At 43.3% G+C, this 18,252-nt stretch overlaps 1 protein-coding gene across 6 annotated transcripts in view; it reads left to right on the top strand.

The window, feature by feature from the left end:
- The window catches only part of LOC140483656 (plexin-B1-like), a 255,061-nt gene that overhangs the window by 123,517 nt on the left and 113,292 nt on the right, over window positions 1-18,252 (top strand). For 5 of the 6 annotated variants that reach the window (XM_072582003.1, XM_072582000.1, XM_072582001.1 and 2 more), the window contains one exon: window positions 8,572-8,656. The gene's annotated coding sequence lies outside the window, so the exon portion shown is untranslated. Of the gene's footprint in view, window positions 1-8,571; window positions 8,657-8,780; window positions 8,879-18,252 lie in introns of all 6 variants that reach the window. The other variant, XM_072582005.1, reaches the window with a different exon arrangement.

The following is an 18,252-nucleotide window of genomic DNA, read 5'->3' as shown; positions in this document are numbered from 1 at the left end:
CTATTGACCATGATAATATAAAGCTGTTTTGTACTGGTTTTTCAAACATGTATGCAGAGACAACGACATTATTATTGATTCATGATAAAGTGGAGAAGGTTAGACACTGTCTTGCCATCAGACAATGTACTCTCAAAATAAATTGCAAGTTGTTGGCTTATTTCAAGGGGGTTGAAATTGGATTCCAACTGAGGAAGGAAACATGTTGTTAGGTCCATGGGGTAAGAACAAGGTAAAGAGCTAATTGCTTTTCCATTCTTATAGATGGCACAAGCAAGTTTGGTGAATGGCCTGTTTGCTGCTTTGATTTTTCTTTCATCTCAAGTGCAATAACTCTCTATATTCTCGCTGTCTCGGTGGAATGCTCAGAGTGGAAGTGACAGGCAGCAATCTTTGACCACCATCTTCAACTGTTTCACCCATTACTTCCCTCGCCATAAACATTCACCTGTGCAGTTCCTGTGTTGGTCAAGTTGCCCCTGCCAACCTCCTGTTGGAATGGGACAATGGTCAGGCTCAAGGTAACAAGTAGCATGACGGCAGTGGTCATCTTTACAAGGAAATGCACAACCAACGCACCAGCTCGCCCTTAACCCCAATCCTCATTGTCAACACATACTACCGATCAGAAGTTTAATGGCATCAGACAGCTTGGCCTCTTGGTTGCTCTTTGATGACGGGATCAGTTTTGGACCATCGCCAGCAAATCTTCGCCACCTAATGATGAGAGCACCACCACTCACCTGGGTGGGTGCAGTTGGAACGAGACACAAGAAGCTCAACACCATCCGGAATAGAACAGTTAGTGTTATTGGCATTGCTGTTGTTGGATTTCATCATCAGTCCATCCACCCTCAATGTGGGGAGCGCCGCAAGCTTACTTTGAGAGTCTATTCCATTCCTCTAAATGCTACGGTTGAGATGGCCAAGACTAGCAGAACTCTTCATTCAAGGTTATTCCTTCATTGCAACTGGGTCAAAATCAAGCAACCACCTTCCTAATACCCAGGTAGACAAGCAGGAGGTTGGAAGAACACAGCAAGCTAGGTGGAGAAGTCATTGTTTCAGGTTCAAGCCTTCTACAGGAGCCCTAGTACCAACGCAAGTCTGAATCAATTCAAGAAGGCAGTTCATTAGCAAAAATCTCAGCCTGCTGGGAGGGCAGTAAATATAGTCCTTGTTCATGTTTCATGCAGGAATATTTTTTGAAAAATCCACTGCTTCTACTTGTCGAATTAAGGTTTAACTTTAGGTTTACAAATCCATGTAAGAGTTTCCAATGTCTTTTCTTCCTGTGCTGCGATATTATTTTTGGGTGAAATGGATGTAGCCTGGCAGAACACAAGGCAGCATGCCACATACTGACAGGGTCGAAATCAGAAGAACACTCTGTTAAAATTATAAATTATCGTGGGTTTTTCAGAGAAACGTTTTGTGAGGAGGTCTCTGAGAGATGTGTGATTTAACTGGTTCAGGTTTTGGTTCGGGTTTTAATGAATCTTGCAGCCATTCCTGTGGTTGGACAAGTCACAGTAGCCCCATTCTTCATTTTGTAACCATTGGGTTCTTTTCAAACTTCTGTGGCATATTGTACAGGCAATTCACAGAGCACAACATTTTAATTACACAGCAGAGTTTCGAAGATAACATTGTGCTTTCTTCACAACTCCAGTGCAATTTAATACATTAAACTGTCAAAACAGCCAAAATTGTACAAGTATCTAATTTCCAAAAGATGTGTGTGGTCATGTGCTCACTGAAAATGCAAAATCCCTCTTCCCCAAAAGGGCAATACTTCTAAAATAACTAGAACAAATTCTCTATGCTGTATAAATAACTTGTATTGCAGAGAACATTGTGATGCTTAATTTGGCTGAGTTCCCTCATTCCACATGACATTATTTCACTTTTAATATTCAAAGGGTTTACTTTCTAACTGCTGGCACAATGGGTATATCCTCAATGCTGTGGAGGTAGCTTGTTATACAATGTATGCAAATTAGTTCAGCAGTCTTCTGCAATCTTAGTAACATGAAACTATGTTGTATAAAAGGAGCAGCTGGCATCTCTCGGAGATGTGGAATGAACATATTAAAAACAAGTAAATTCGTGAGCTTGGTGAAATAGATCAGTGGTCCCTTTTTCATATGCCACACAACCATATAACACATCTTGTGGTGCTCCTAAGCATTGCATTTATTAACATGAACACTGTCAAAACAACTAGTTTTCTCCCCTTATAACTGCATGACCTTTCAATAATTATGCACTCAGGATTACATTCCTGTTACAACTCCTTGTCGAACAGCCCGAGCATAGACGAAGGCTAAAGAGGTAAACACTCATTTTGTGGGTTGCAAATGTTCCTAGTAACAATGTGGTAACTTAGCTGTACATAAGATTAGATTAGATTCCCTACAGTGTGGAAACAGGCCCTTTGGCCCAACGAGTCTACACCAGACCTCTGAAGAGTAACCCACCCAGACCCATTCCCCTACATTTACTAAAGCACCTAACACTACGGGCAATTTAGCATGGCCCATTCACCTAACCTGCACAGCTTTGGACTGTGGGAGGAAACCGGAGCACCCGGAGGAAACCCACGCAGACACTGGGAGAATGTGCAAACTCCACACAGACAGTCGCCCAAGGTGGGAATCAAACCTGGGTTCCTGGCGCTGTGAGGCTGCAGTGCTAACCACTGAGCCACCGTGCTGCCCCATCAGGCCAAGGGATGTCTGAAGCCATTGGGATGGCTGCTTTGATGTTGCTGCCTCTGTGTCTTGAGGATAATGCTGTAGCTAGCCTTCAAGAGGTAAATTATTGGTTTGAGTTTGCAGATGTGAATTCTTGGTTGTCAAGGTTCTTTCATTTCTGCCACCTTATCACATGGCCACTCTGGTAATGGCCGGTAAATAGCAATTGGGATTATTTGCTTCATAAAAACAAGCTGTCTGTTTCATTCCCCTTACACAGTGAGGTGTGAGTATCGCAGTGATCTGACAAGTGGTTGACCGATGCAGGGGAGTGGAGCAGGGATTGCCACATGTGGTCTGTCACCCCCGTGTAGCCTGGTGCTCACTGAAGAATCAGCCCGTCCATTTTGATCCCAATGTCTCTCTTTCCTTTCCTCAGTTTTGATTTCTGCTTGATTATTCTCCTGAGATCACCTTGGGGGTGGTTTTGCTATACAAAAGGTGTTATATAAATGCAGTTGTGACTGGAACGTGTGAAAGTCCAGAGGACCTGTGGAGAGAAGGAAATAATGAGATTGTATTGGTACCACTTCACCATGGCAACCCTACAGTTGAAAACTGTTGTACATCATTAAACAATATCCCCCACTTTGTTATTCAACACACTGTAGCTTTTGTGGATCGTATTAATTCTGCTCCACAGCACCATCGCTTTTCAAAAACTTTTCAGAAAGAATAAATCTTTCTGGTGCTCATTGGGGTGTCTCTGAACTGCAGTCTCCTTACTTTCTGTACTTTTAAACTGCTCCAGTTCCATTTGAACTCACTTTAATTATTTCTCCTAACCATTTTATAGCAATCAAGTGTTTGTGGTGTCCTGTGTTGTTCCATTGGAGGTGAATATAACTTTCTAACTTACTTTGTTAATACATCCCATGTCTGTTGCAGCCTTTCTGGTGTGGACTGTCTTCACTGGTGGAGTTTTGTTTCCTCATTTATTTATTTTCTGTCTTGGGTTATTCTCTCCTTTTGCGTGTCTCTGAGCTGGTCAGTCAGCAGCATGACCTCTTCTGTTCGGCTTTCCATCTGACATTTGCAGAACATTTCCTCCCTCTCTATGTTGAGAAACACAGGACTAACTCTAGGGGTGTGTTTCCTATCCTCCTGTGTCCCAACATTATTGTTTAGGTGAGTGTCTTTTGACAGTGGGGATCCAATATAGACTGACCATGGAAATATTCAGTCTCACTTGATCTCCTTACTGATTTGAGGCTTTACCTTTCCAACAATGTAAGGCAGTCTTGTAAGTCAACTGCAATGATTGCTAAATAGTTCCAAATGAAGGTTACAGCAGTGGGTCCGTGCAAATCTGATCCCTGAATACCAAATGAACACAGGAACAGGAAGAGGCCTGAGCTCCGTTCATCATTCCTGGGTGATCCGAAGCTCAACTCCATCTACCTATCTTGATTTTGTCACCATTTAGTGGTAGCACGGTGGCTCAGTGGTTAGCACTGCTTCTTCACAGCGCCAGGCACCCAGGTTCGATTCCAATCTCAGGCGACTGCCTGTGTGGAGTTTGCACATTTGCCCTGTGTCTGCTTTTATGTTTCCTCCCGCAATCCAAAGACGTGCAGGTCAGGTAGGTTGGCCATGATAAATTGCCCCATATTGTTGAGGGATGTGTAGGACAGGTGGATCAGCATGATAATGTGAGATTACAGGGATAGGATAATGGTCTGGGGTCTGGGTGCAATGCTGTCTGGAGGATCAGTGTAGATTCGATGGGCTGAATGGCCTCATTCTGCAGTGTAGGGATTCTGTGATTAATAATCTTGCCTGACAAAAAGGAGTTGAAAGATTAACTTTCAGTTCATCCAAATGTCTTTTTAAGAGTTTTTTTTCAGATTTCCATGAGGAGTGCCACCTGACATCACCCCTGAACAATCCGGCTGTGCTTGTACGATTATATATTCCTTTGTCCTTCACTCCCTCATGAGGGGAATCGGTTTTCCCCAGTCTATCGTATCAAATCCTTTTGAACACATCAATGACATCATCCCTTAATCCCCTTTACTGAAGGGAATATGTAACTGGTCTGTGCAACTTGTCTTTAATTTAACCCTTTTGGCTCAGGGTCTTGACTGGAAACATAGAAAAATACAGCACAGAACAGGCCCTTTGGCCCACAATGTTGTGCAGAGATTTAATCCTAATATAAAATACAATAACTTAACCTACTCACCCCTCAATTCACTGCTATCCATGTGCATGTCCAGCAGTCACTTACATATCCCCAATGACTCTGCTTCCACCACTTCAGCTGGCAACGCATTCCATGCATTCACAACTCTCTGCGTAAAGAACCTACCTCTGACATCTCCTTTATACCTTCCTCCTAATATCTTCAAACTATGACCTCGTACTAGTCAGTCAATCCTGCCCTGGGGAAAAGTCTCTGCCTATTGACGCTATCTATTCCTCTCATTATTTTGTACACCTTGATCAGGTCTCCTCTCTTACTCCTTCTCTCCAGAGAGAAAAGTCCGAGCTTTTTCAACCTTTCTTCATAAGGCAAGCCCTCCAGTCCAGGCAGCATCCTGGTAAACCTTCTTTGCACTCTCTCCAAAGCCTCTTGTCTTTCCTATAGTAGGGCGACCAGAACTGGACACAATATTCCAAGTGTGGTCTCACCAGGGACTTAGAGTTGCAGCAAAACCTTGTGGCTCTTCAACTCGATCCCTCTGTTAATGAAAGCCAAAATATCATCTGTTTTCTTAACAACCCTATCCTCTTGGGTGGCAACTTTAAGGGATCTATGTACTTGCATACTCAGATCCCTCTGTTCCTCCACACTGCCAAGAATCCTGTCTTTAATCCTAAACTAGTGTGGTTTAACTGGTGTTAAGGGGTTAAATGAGGTGTAGCCCGACTTAGCCAGTCGAAGGGATATTCCATCTCCGAGAAGCTGGAGGGAGAACTCCCAGTGGAAGTACAAAAGCCAGTATTTTATGAAATACCTCTTGCTTGTCCCTCCCAGTGGATGAATGCAGCTCTGTTTCGGGGCTCTTTACAAAACCGCGCACAGTGCTCTTGCTGAGAATGAATATACAGGAGATCCAGTGTATGATTGAAAGCTAGATTTGAGCCAAAATGTGCCGTGTCTGGTGGTGACTGCAAAGCTAAAGGTTTCCACAAATATTTGGTCAGCTGCACACGTCACTCACTGACTTCTCGCTTCAGCCTATCAGGCTCCTGTTTATTTTTGCTCCTCAATTCAATGGCTGTCGAAGTGATCAATGGAGGAGCCTCTTGTTTGTTTAATAATGATATGAAGCACCAGTAAATCAGGGATTTTTGTTTTGTATAGTGCCATCACACAAGAGAGTCAGTACAGCTTGATTGTTGTTTTTGGGAGTGGGAATTTGAATTGCTATAAATGCCTTCTTTTTAGCCAGTGGTTAAGTTTGTTAGCTTTAATCTGGCAAAAAAAATGTTCTTGTTCCCCATGCCAATGATTGCGCAGTCTCTGCATAGTAGAAACTGTTCATCTTGTGTTCTCTCATGATTAAAGGTGCAGTTTGCTCTCTTTTCTTCCTTCCACTGTGAGGCTATTTTGTTTTAAAAAAGGGCTTCTTTGGGCAGCACAGTGGCTCAGTGGTTAACACTGCTGCCTCACAGTGTCAGGGACACTGGTGTGATTTCCACCTTGGGTGACTGTCTGTGTGGAGTTTGCACATTCTCCCCGTGTCTCTGTGGGTTTCCTCTGGGTGCTCCGGTTTCCTCCTACAATCCAAAGATGTGCAGGTCAGGTGAATTGGCCATGCTAAAGTGCCCACAGCGTTAGGTGCATTAGTCAGGGGAAAATATAGGGTAGGGGAATGGGTCTGCGTGAGTTACTCTTTGGAGGGTCGGTATGGACTTGTTGGGCCAAAGGGCCTGTTTCATGCTGCAGGGAATTTAATCTTGTTTTCATCAAGCCAAATTTGGAGACTGCTGTGACTTTCTGAAGAGGCAGGTACGAGTGTACGATTGCAGTGATGCCAACAATAGAACACTCACTCGCTGTTGTGACTCAGTCAGGAAGCTTGCGTCGCTACAGAAATGAGCCAAATAGTTCTGTGTGCGGCGTCGCACAACATCACTTGGATATTCTGTCACAATGTTAGAAATAGGCTGGTCAACCATGCATGGAGCTGAGGTTGCTACTTGTTCCACAGACGATTAGGTTATTGGACTAGCACTCCAGAGGTTTGGACTCATGGTCTGAAAACACCAGTTTAAATTCCACCAGGGCAGCTGGGAATTTTCAATGTAATGAATCCAAAAGCAAAAGACCAATAAAAACCTAATGATGACTGTAAAGATGCTGAATTGTCATAAAAACTCACCTGCTTCACTCGTGTCATTGAGGGAAGGAAATCTGCCAGCCTTCCCTGCTCCTTATCTCCATGAGATGCCAGAGCCACCGCAATATAGTGTGCCCTGAAACTGCCTTCTGCAATGTCCCAACAGGTCACTCAGTACAACGGATCTATGATGAGGATCCAGTGGTTCCTGAATGCCATTCACCATCAGGGCAATTAAGGATAGGCAAGAAATGCTGGTGATGTTGCTGATACTGCCATCCCTTGAATGATTTTTTAAAAAAATGAGATGACTGGTGGGTGTAGCAACCTCACCTAATGAGCAAAGCGAAACGAAAGATAAGACGTAAATTCCCCGCACATTTCAGCTGCCTGATAAAAGCAGGAGATCATTTGCATGTGTGCCCGAGATTTGTAGACAGCTCTGAGATGTTTAACTCATTTGCTCCCTCATGTATTTTGTAATCTGCAAGTCTTTAAAGCTTAAACTCCGATTTCTCCAAACAAGCCTGTTGAGCGACCCATCCTCATCAGTTTAGTAAACCTGCCACTACAATTCAGGTTATACTTAATCCATGTATCTGCTGAAATTAATCAATGTGCAGTATTGTGGCGATAAAGAGATGCTTTTGTGTTCAGAATGTCACGGAATCACATCTTGATTTCTGTCCACTCCCCTTTCTGTAAATGAGTGCTGCAAAGCTGGGTGAGGGCTGCACACCCAAGATTGAACCAATCCGATGCCTACTGCCAAAGTACATTTGTATGGTGGAAATATCACTGGCCAAGTAATCCACACACCAAGGTTAATGTTCCGAGACCTCTGATTCGCATCCTGCTGGAGCAGCCTGTGGAGCTTAAATTTATTTAATAAATCTGGAAGTGAAGCCTGGTTTCTGTAATAGTGACCCTGAAATCATTTGTTGCAACCATCTGGTTAACTAATGTCCTTTCTGAATGGAAATGTGCTAAATTTATCTGATGTAATCTACGTGTGACTCCAGATCTACAACAACATTAACTGCCCCCTGAGATTGGCTTGCAAGCCATTCACTTATACCGAACCCATTGCAGAAGGACTGCAGTGGTTCAGGAAGATGGCTCACCACATTCAATTGTGGGCAATAAATGTGAAGTCACGGATTCTCCCTGTCATTATTGATGAACCTGCAGAGTTTATCTGCTTTCTTTTAAGTTTTTACCCACCTTTCCTTTGGCTAGTGGGATGATAATAAGCGGGCCTTTCAGGCTTATTCCACTATTCCATGAGATCAAGGCTCATTGTTATATCCTCATTGAGTTACACAATATGAGGTAGCAGGGCATTTCATTGGCTGCAAGAAACGAGACTTGTACGAGTTCAGTTACGACAAATCAGTTTCAAAATACTAAACAAAAATCTATTGTGTCAATCAGCAACTGAAGGAGAAATTAGTCCCCCAGTGTTTATCTGTGAACTCCCACCAGAACACCACTCAATTTTCTGTTTCTTGTCACTTTGATTACAGGTCTGTGCATGAGAGGACAGCACTAATGACGAAGCTGGCAGTGCAGGGCTGATGCACCTGTACGGAGATCTGGAAGAGACAAATGGTAAGGAGGCATTCTCTTCTCCTGTCTTGGAATAAGAGTGGGGCTGGTGGATGGGTGGGACTATTTCATTCACCAGCCTAATAGACTTTTGATCAAGAGCTTTTAATGATCTTCCTCCTTTCAGTTTAACGAGTGAAACTAGACTGGATCATCAAAGTGAATGCACAGTGAGGTGACTCCATGATGATCTATACTCCCAGGAAACAAGATACAGCTGTAGAGGTAAAAACAATGACTGCAGATGCTGGAAACCAGATTCTGGATTAGTGGTGCTGGAAGAGCACAGCAGTTCAGGCAGCATCCAAGTAGCTTCGAAATCAACGTTTCGGGCAAAAGCCAAGGGCTTTCGAAGCTACTTGGATGCTGCCTGAACTGCTGTGCTCTTCCAGCACCACTAATCCAAGATACAGCTGTCGGCCATTCAGCCCATTAAGTCTGCTTCACCATTTAATAAGACTGTGGCTGATCAAATTCTTCAATGTCTTTTACCCACACTCTCCTTATAACCCTTTGTGTCATTGATAATTAGAAATCTCATTTTGGGGTGTGCATGGTGTTGCTGTTTTTGATAGAGTACACATTAGATTAATTTGTGAGGAACTGATTTTTTTTTCTTGCTGATATTCGAGTTTTTTTGGTTTGCCTATTGGTTTTCCCTTTCTGGAACTTTTGCAAGGAATCCTAAATTTGCCTTTGATAGATTTTAAATTTGTGCATCTGAGATGTTTCACTGTGTCAAAGGTGCTATTTAAATGCAAGTTGTTGCCTCAGTCCAATACTTAGTTTGAGGTCATTTTGAGTGCTTTGAGAGGCAGTGTGAATCTCCACTTCAATTTTACTGGAAAAACCGTACATGCGAAAGCAGCCATTGTTACTTCAAATTTCCAGATTATTCCAATGCTTTTTTGGCTTTTGATCGTGTATACTCTGTGAACTCCAAGAACAACAACAACAACAACAATGTGTATTTATGTAGCCCTTTCTACAATGAAATATGCCAAAAGTGCTTCATAGAAGGATTAGATTAGATTACATTGCAGTGTGGAAACAGGCCCTTCGGCCCAACAAGTCCACACCGACCCGCCGAAGCACAACCCACCCATACCCTTACCTAACACTACGGGCAATTTAGCATGGCCAATTCACCTGACCTGCACATCTTTGGACTGTGGGAGGAAACCGGAGCACCTGGAAGAAACCCATGCAGACACTGGGAGAACGTGCAAACTCCACACAGTCAGTCGCCCGAGGCGGGAATTGAACCCGGGTCTCTGGCACTGTGAGGCAGCAGTGCTAACCACTGTGCCACCGTGCCGCCCACTATTGTAAAATGAAAGATGACACTGAGCCACAGAAGCAGTTTTAGGGAAAATAATCAAATGCCTGGTCAAAGGTATTAGTATCTTCAAGGACGGAAGTAAATTGGAAGAAGGTTAGAGATGGAATTTTTGTTCCTTGGGTCATAGCAGCTGAAAGTGTGGCCACAAATGGTGGAGCAATTATCATTGAATCAATAGAATCCCTGCAGTATGGAAGCGAGCTATTTGGCCCATCGGGTCAACACTGACATCTGAAGAGCCACCTCAGACCGGCCCCACTTACCCTATCCCTGCAACCCTGCTAACCCACCTAGCCTGCACATCCCTGGACACTATGGGCAATTTAGCACAGCCAATCCACCCAACCTGCACATCTTTGGTCAGTAGGTAGAAACTCGTGCTGACATGGGAGAATATGTAAACTCCATGTAGATAATCACCCAAGGATGGAACCGAACTTGGGTCCCTGGCACTGAGAAGCAGCAGTGCTAACCATTGAACCACCATGCCACCCAATTAAGATCAGCGATCCCTGGTAGGCTGGAATCAAAGAAAAGTAAAGATCTGAGGGGTTGTAGGTCTGAAGAAGATTGGAAAGAGCAAGTGGGGGTGGGGGGAACAAGAGGATGGTGCTGAGCCATGGTAAGATTTGGAATCCAAGGTTGAAATTGTAAAACAGGGGGGCTGGTTAGGTCAGCAAGTATTAAAGTAATGGGCAAAAGGTGTTTCGGTATGAGTTGGGATACAAGGTTGGGAGCACAACACATTTATGAAGGTGGGAAACCAGTTAGTAGTTCATTAGAATAGTCAAGTGTGTAGCCAACAAAGGCAAGACTGAGAGTTTCATTGGCAGAAGAGCTGAGGCTGGGAAAAGTGGGACAGTGAGAGGATGTGGAAATAGGCAGCTTTAGCAATGGTATCATGCTGAACGATCATCTTGTGTTCACAAGAGATACTGAAGCGGCAAACAGTCTCAGGCATTTGAAATGGAGACACATGGAGTCAGTGGCGAGGGAGCAGAGTTTGTGGCAGTGCATGAAGACCGTACAATCCGGGATGAATTTTCTGGAGGTCAGATAAATAGCTTAATAATTTAGAGTGTGGTGGGGTCACGTGGGGTTGTGGTGATCAGTAAATGTAGAAACTTGCATGATGCTACCAAGGGTGCAGCAACTAAAGAAAGAAAAAGGTACGAGCCAAGGGCACATCCTCAATGGACAACAGAACGAGGGTGCAGGAGTAACAACTGACAATTCTTGGACAGTGACTGGATAAGGATTGCACTGGGTGTGCAGGAATGCAGTGTGGGATCACCAGAGGAGGAGGAGGAGGTGGTGATCAATTCAGTCAAAAGGTTGAAAAGGGTGAGGAGGGATGGTTTACCAACTCTCCCAAAATTCCGTGCCTTCATCCTGTTGGCGAGAACTCCTTCGGTATCACCTTGCTGCCATGACCTTAACTAGCCAGAAGGACAAGAGCAGCAAATGGGCAAAAGCTATTTGGGGCATGTTAGGACATAAGCACTGGAGGTTGGGATGGGCACAGGTTTATGAAGTTCGGAAGCCCGCAAGGGGTGCATTAGAAAAATCAAATGTGCAGGTATGAAGGCAAGACTGAGTGTCTGCAAATTCTAATCTGAATCATGGGTTCAAATCCCATCAAGGCTGCTGATGGAATTTAAAATTTAATAAATAAGATCCTGAACTGAAAACTAGTGTCAGCAATGGTGGCCAAGAAGCTGTTATTGATTGTAATAAAAGTCCAAATAGTTCACTAATGTCCTTTTGGGATGGGGATATGCCATACTTACCCAGTCAGGCCTACATTTATCTCCAGACCTCTGCAATGGTACTTAACTCCTCACAACCTTCTGAAAAGGCTAGTAAGCCACTCAAGGGCAATTAGGGATGAAAAACTTATGGTGCCTTTGCCAGTGACACCAGTGTTTCAAGGAGGAATAAGTTAACAATCCTGTATCCACCACATCCCCTCCAAAGAGTGCTCTGGATGTACCAATACAATACCAATACAGTGATTCAAGAAGATGGCTCACCACAATTCCTCAAAGTTAATTAGGGATGGGCTAAAAATGCTGGCCATAGTGATGCCCACACCTCTTGACAAATATATTTTAAAATAGTACTTATTTTTCATCTGGACAGGCTCGGGTCCCCTAGCACACAAAATTTTAAATTCTTAATCTTGTATTTACATCTGTCAGGTCCTCATTCTGATCTACTCAAGCCTGTATCTTGAACATCTCTGTATATTCTTCCAAGTCTGGCTTTGGACACTGGAGAAAGTGAGGACTACAAATGCTGGAGAGTTGAAAAGTGTGGCGCTGGAAAAGCACAGCAAGTCAGGTAGCATCCAGGGAGCGGGGGAGTCATTCCTGGTGAACAGCTTATGCCCGAAATGTTGATTCTCCTGCTCCTTGGATGTTGCCTGTCCTGCTGTGCTTTTGCGGCGCCACATTTGTTGGCTTTGGACAAATCCTTACTTTGGTTCGTAATCCTATTAAACTTTCCCACCTCGCTACCCTTCCTCTCCTCCTTTGTCATTTCCCTTGTAACTCAATCTTCTGGCTGAGCTTTTGGTTCTCTCTCATCATTGCCTTGGGTCTCCATTTGTCTGTGGGGCACCATAGTGTATTTGTCAGTGTGAAAGGTGGTGTGAGAATTGTGGCAGCTTTTGGAAGTAGTGAGACCTACACAGAACCTGACCATACCCTTATTATGCCACATTGCATATTGTGCAACCTCCTGTTGGCCCAGGTGGCATTGCAGAGTCTCTGGAGAGACTGGCATCCAAAATTACTACAGGGCATCTTGCTGATGCAAGATCCACTACACAGCCTTCTGAACCTCTTCACGATGACCCTGCCAGGGCTCTATTGTGCATTTCCTGGTCATTTATCAGTGCAAGTTTCCTGGGAAAGAAACAGAAATGGGCCTTTGGACTTGTTCAGTTAGATTACAGCTGATCATCCACCTCGATGCTATTCTCCCATGTTATCTCCAAATTCTTTGATGACAGTACTATCCAGAAACCTGAAGACAAAAAGATGTTGGAAATCCCAGCGGGTCAGGCAGCATCCATGGGGAGAAAGCAAGCTAACATCTAGATGATTCTCTGCCACCACCTCGGGTGAAGAATCTTCTAGACTCGAAATGTTAGCTTGCTCTCTCTCCATGGGTGCTGCCTGACCCACTGGGATTTCCAACATCTTTTTGTCTTCAGTACAGATTCCAGCATCAGCAGTAAGTTGGAGTGTTGAGAAGCATATTGATTCTGGTCTTGAAGCTGCTCAGTCTGTGAACTTCCACAAGACTCTGAGAGAGAGAGAGAGAATTCCCCAGGTTCGCCACCCATCCAAATGAAGAAATTTGTCCTTATCTCAGTCTTAAATGATCTACTCCTTGTCCTGAGATTGATCCTTGGCCTTAGACTCACTGGCCCGAGTAGATGTGCCATCTATTCACCCTGTGAGAATTGACAGGATGGTAAAAGAAGGTTCCCAGTCAGTGTGAAGAGTGGCATTGAGCAAGGATATCCCCTATCGCTGCAGTGTCTGTGCTTTCCAGCTTCTCTGACTGATGCTGTAAACAGTACTGACTTCTGGTCAGTTGGATTTTCTCCAGCAGATACAAGATTGTATCTGGCTGAACTCGAATCTCACAAACCTCAACTGCGATAAACGATCAGTTAAATTATTTTTGGCCCTGTTGGGAGATAAATGTTGTTCAAGCCACAGGGGGAAAGCTCTCCAAGCACTTTGTTTACTGGTATTGTGCCTTCTGTTATGTTCATTTGAATAGACACATGGGGCAAAATGTAGAAGTGATTCAGGGTGCCACATGTAAGATCCCACTGTGCAGATGCTCAGGTGCCTTTGGAACACAGGCATTAATGAAGTACTGTAACCTAGATCAAAAGCTGGAAAATGGGATTAGTCAGAGCAGTGTAATGGCTAGCAAAGATACCAAATGGCCACCTGTGCTGTAAATATGACATCTTTTTAGGAATATAACAAGTTAACATCAAAGTTGGCACAGCCTGTCTGCCCCTCTTAAGTAACAAGAAGTGTAAATAATTCATTTGTATGTCAAGAGTTTAGGCTTCTCGCTGTCATCATAGAATCCCTACAGTGTGGAAGCAGGCCATTCAGTCCATCGAATCCACACCAACCCTCTAGAGAGCATCCCACCCAGACTGCACCCACCCTGATTACCTGACATTTCCCATGGCTCACCTATCACATCGACACTGAGGGCAATTTAGCGTGGCCAACCCAGCTAACGTGCATGTCTTGGAACTGTGGGAGGAAACAGGAGCACCCAGGGGAATCCCACACAGACACGTGGAGAATGTGCAAACTCCACACAGACAGTCATTAAGGGTGGAATCGAACCTGGGTCTTTGATACTTGCAGTCAGCAGTGCTAACCACTAGACCACTATGTTCTATTTTGGTGGAACGACTGGAACAGCCCAGCAGCATAAAATATCGTTGTTGGTTTCTCATTCCCAGGAGAAAATGGAAGGCGAGGAAGCTCTTTTTAGTGTCACTGTCACTGTTCCTTCAAAGCTGCTGCTGCTGCGTTTGGTGTTTGGCAGTGGCTGATAGCCAGTGGCAAAGCTGAAGTGATGTATTTTTGTCTGGAATAATCGAGTTTACAACAAAAATGAAACTTAACCACAACTGGCATGTAACAGATCTGGCAAACTTTGGAAAGTGCTGATGGTGAGACCTGGGCAGTGAGAGCAGAAAGCATTAAATGTTCACGTTAAAAACATTCTCACAGCACATTGCAAGCATTGGGGTTTACATCTGAATGAATACAGTGTTAGAATCTTTTACAAATGAACAACAAGAATAAGAAATAATAGCAATAATATTTATGTTTGCACCTCTATGGATATGAATCTGATTCATTAATCTTGTTTTGAGAAATAATCCCACACAAAATAGGCTCATTGAACAGGAGCGCTGGCCTAGTTTCTGATATCCTGTCAGATTATTGAAGAGTTTCTTACAACAAATTTTGATACTTCAGGAAACATTTGTCTGAAGAAGCAGCCTTGTTGAGAATGTGCACATGCAGCCTGCTCCAAGTATATTCACCACTTGTTCTTAAGCTGCCTTTGTGTGGGCTTCTTGCCATTGCCTTTAGGAACGGCAGCCCTTTGTTAGGACATTAGGGTATTTGTAGTGTGAGTGGTATTTCTTTGGCCCCTTGAGGTTCCTGCAAGTAGTCTGTCCATTTGTCAGTGTTGTCTGTAAATCCATGGTGAGCAGCTGGCGGGATGGAAGGTTGTGTTATGAGGATAAAGGATGAGGAAAAGCCTAGTATTGATGGTCAGGTCACACACATGTCCCAAATCATCTTGAACATGCAAGGGTTACTTTGGAGCCCAGTTAATCAGGGCAACAAAAAATTTGATGGTCAAGGCTATTTGCATGGCAGAGGAGGAAATCACATGGTTAATTGAATCCCTCTTACCAAGTGACTAAAGACAACTGATGCAACCACCTCTCGAGGAAGGCTATTGGCAGATTGGCACAACACGTGTATTTTGTCTCTATTTCTTAGCTAGATACATTTCTCCTTTTTCCAGAGTGATCAAATCTTCAAAAGTGTCCTTTTAGGTTTTATTTTGTCAATGGGTTTCATTTTTGTTCTATCTTCTGCGATCCGTAAATTAGCTCAAAAGGCTGGAGCTTCACTCAGTGCATTTCCTGCCACACTGTCGCTGGCTGGTAGATTGCTAGACTGGCATAATCAGTATGTGACTTCAATACACACAGATACATTCACAAAATAGTTCTTTCAAACAATATAACAAGATAACAATTTGGAATTGGTGTTTTGAAAATAAATAATCACATTAAATAACCATATTGTAAACCAAGTATCCAGTGGCCCGTTTGAAGTTACCTTCTCACTTAATCTATTGGTTCATTGCTTTCAGGAGCTGACCTGCCTGTGAATATGTTCGCTGTGTATTAAGTTTCTTTATAGTTTTAATATTTCTTTGAGGAGTTGAATTTGAAATATTTTGGAAGTGTCTTATTTATTTCTTTTGTAAGGTCTTTTCATTGACTTTTTTTTTTAAAAACAAGGGTTCTTGGAAATCATCTTAATTTTCTGGTCTTGGTTGCCTGAACTCACTTCAGGATGAACCCCTGACTGTCATCTTTTCTGCTTACCTTGCTGAACAGTGTTTGTAGGCTTGGAGACTTTGGAGGTAGCTTTTGAAAGCCTGCAATGTGCAAGCTGCCTAGCTAATGTCTCCTGTTGCTGAAGCTGTTCTGTGGTGAATTCAGTGTGAAACCCGATGGTTCTTCAGAAATAGTGACCGAAAGAATTTTTCAATATTGTAGTTCCTGAGCAAGCTATGTCCAGCAAGACCCCAGCGACAATCATGTGTAATGCAGTACAAGAACAGCAGATCAACAGACTTTGGAATGTTGTTTTACTTTGGCCTTCAAGAATAACCACTCTTGGTCAGACTAAGATTTTTTTTAAAGTGAATCTCTACAGATTTTTTCTCTCCCTTTACCTGAAGGTATGACTGTGTGCTTTGACTTATTAGAGTGGATAACATTTCTGTTTTTCATATCCAATTGTTTGGTCTTGTCCAGTTCAATGGGTTTTCTTTTATGATAAATTGTCAATTTTGTGTTTATGACTGAAACTGGGTTGTTGGACAATTTCATTCTGAACCTAATCTGGAGAAAGATTACAATTAACCATATCGGGACTGGGGCAAATTCAGGTTGTGACTCATGGAGCAGTGTGACCAGAGAAAGTCAGTGTACTCCTCCCATCTGAGGCACCCCACATCCTGGCTCACTGCCCGTAGACAGAGAGAACGTAAACCTGCTCCCCACAACTTATTCTCAATAATATTCCTTCGTCCCTTGGGCAGAAGCCTTTGCTTTCCATCTACTTGTGTAATCCTCTTCTGGCTGTACCTGATTCTGACCATTGGATGCCTGAATTGGTCAACGTTCCACTGTTCCATGCTGAAATTGCTTGCCACAAAAAGTTTGTCCCAACTGCCCCTTGAATAATGAGTGGCCTAATACAGAGGGAGCCCCATCTGTGTGAGCTGGAGAATGTGTTTTTTTAAAAAAATTCATTCACTGGTTGAAGGCATCGCTGACTATGTCAGCGGGCAATTGAGAGCCAAACATGCTGGTGTGGGTCTGGAGTCACATGTAGGCCAAATCAGGTAAGAATGGCAGTTTCCTTCTTTGAAGGATATTAGGTTTCTCCTGACAATCGAGCAATAGTTTTGTGGTCATCATTCGACTCAGTCCCACTCAGAGTTTTTTTTTAATTGAACTAAATTCCACCATCTGCCATAGTAGGCTTCGAACCTGGGTCCCCAGAACATTACCTGGTCTCTGGATTAATTGTTCAGCGATAATACCACTAGATCATTGCCTCCCCTAACCAGGCTATTGTTGGTTGGGAAAAGCAATGATCCTGACACTGATGGACTGAGGGATGGAGAAGTTCCAGCTTCTGATGCTCTGTTGCTGACATATTTGCTTATGATGGGTCCTTTGAGAATCTGAGATATGTATAATAAAGATGCTCTTTAATCTGTACTGCTGCTTTCTCTCTTGGATTGGACCAATCACCTTGGTAACCACTTGAGTCGTCGCTGCTCTCTCACAGTTTGCCTGGCTACTAGGTTAGTGAAACCTTTAATTTGACTGAAAATGGTTTGAACTTGAGGCTGGGGAACACACAGGAGTGTGTCTTTCATGTATCATCAAGGAGCCCATTCATCAATGAAATATCTTCCAGAGAAAAATAAACAGTGTTTGCCAACAAATGGCTAACAGCGAGGTTTCATTGAATTACCACAATGCAGGTGCTGCACAAACATAGGATGTTAGATGACACTTGCACGCTGCCACGATTCAAGTCTGTGTTATCCTTTTGTTTGAAGGACTCAAAGTTTAAAAAAAAACCTCTAGGCAAATGGTTTTGGAGAAAAGTTACCTTCTGTTACTGAACGAGCTCTTTATAGTGGCTGATGGGTGGAGTAAGATATGAACAAACAAGATTTATTAGGTTACGTTAGGTTCATACAAGTCGGGACAGAAATAAATGGATCAAGCACTGAAATGCGTTTTTTTTTGTTATTAGCATATTTACATTGTAGTAAATCTTCAATAAGTGATTTAACAGTATTCCCCTGGGGCCAGTCTGCTGTAGAGCTCTCCAAGAACTGCCAACAACTGTGCTGTTTCAACTCA

This window comes from Chiloscyllium punctatum, chromosome 12 (genome assembly GCF_047496795.1).
Source record: "Chiloscyllium punctatum isolate Juve2018m chromosome 12, sChiPun1.3, whole genome shotgun sequence".
NCBI lineage: Eukaryota > Metazoa > Chordata > Chondrichthyes > Orectolobiformes > Hemiscylliidae > Chiloscyllium > Chiloscyllium punctatum.
The sequence above is the reverse complement of the archived record's forward strand: the minus strand, read 5'-3'. Positions and strand labels throughout refer to the sequence as shown.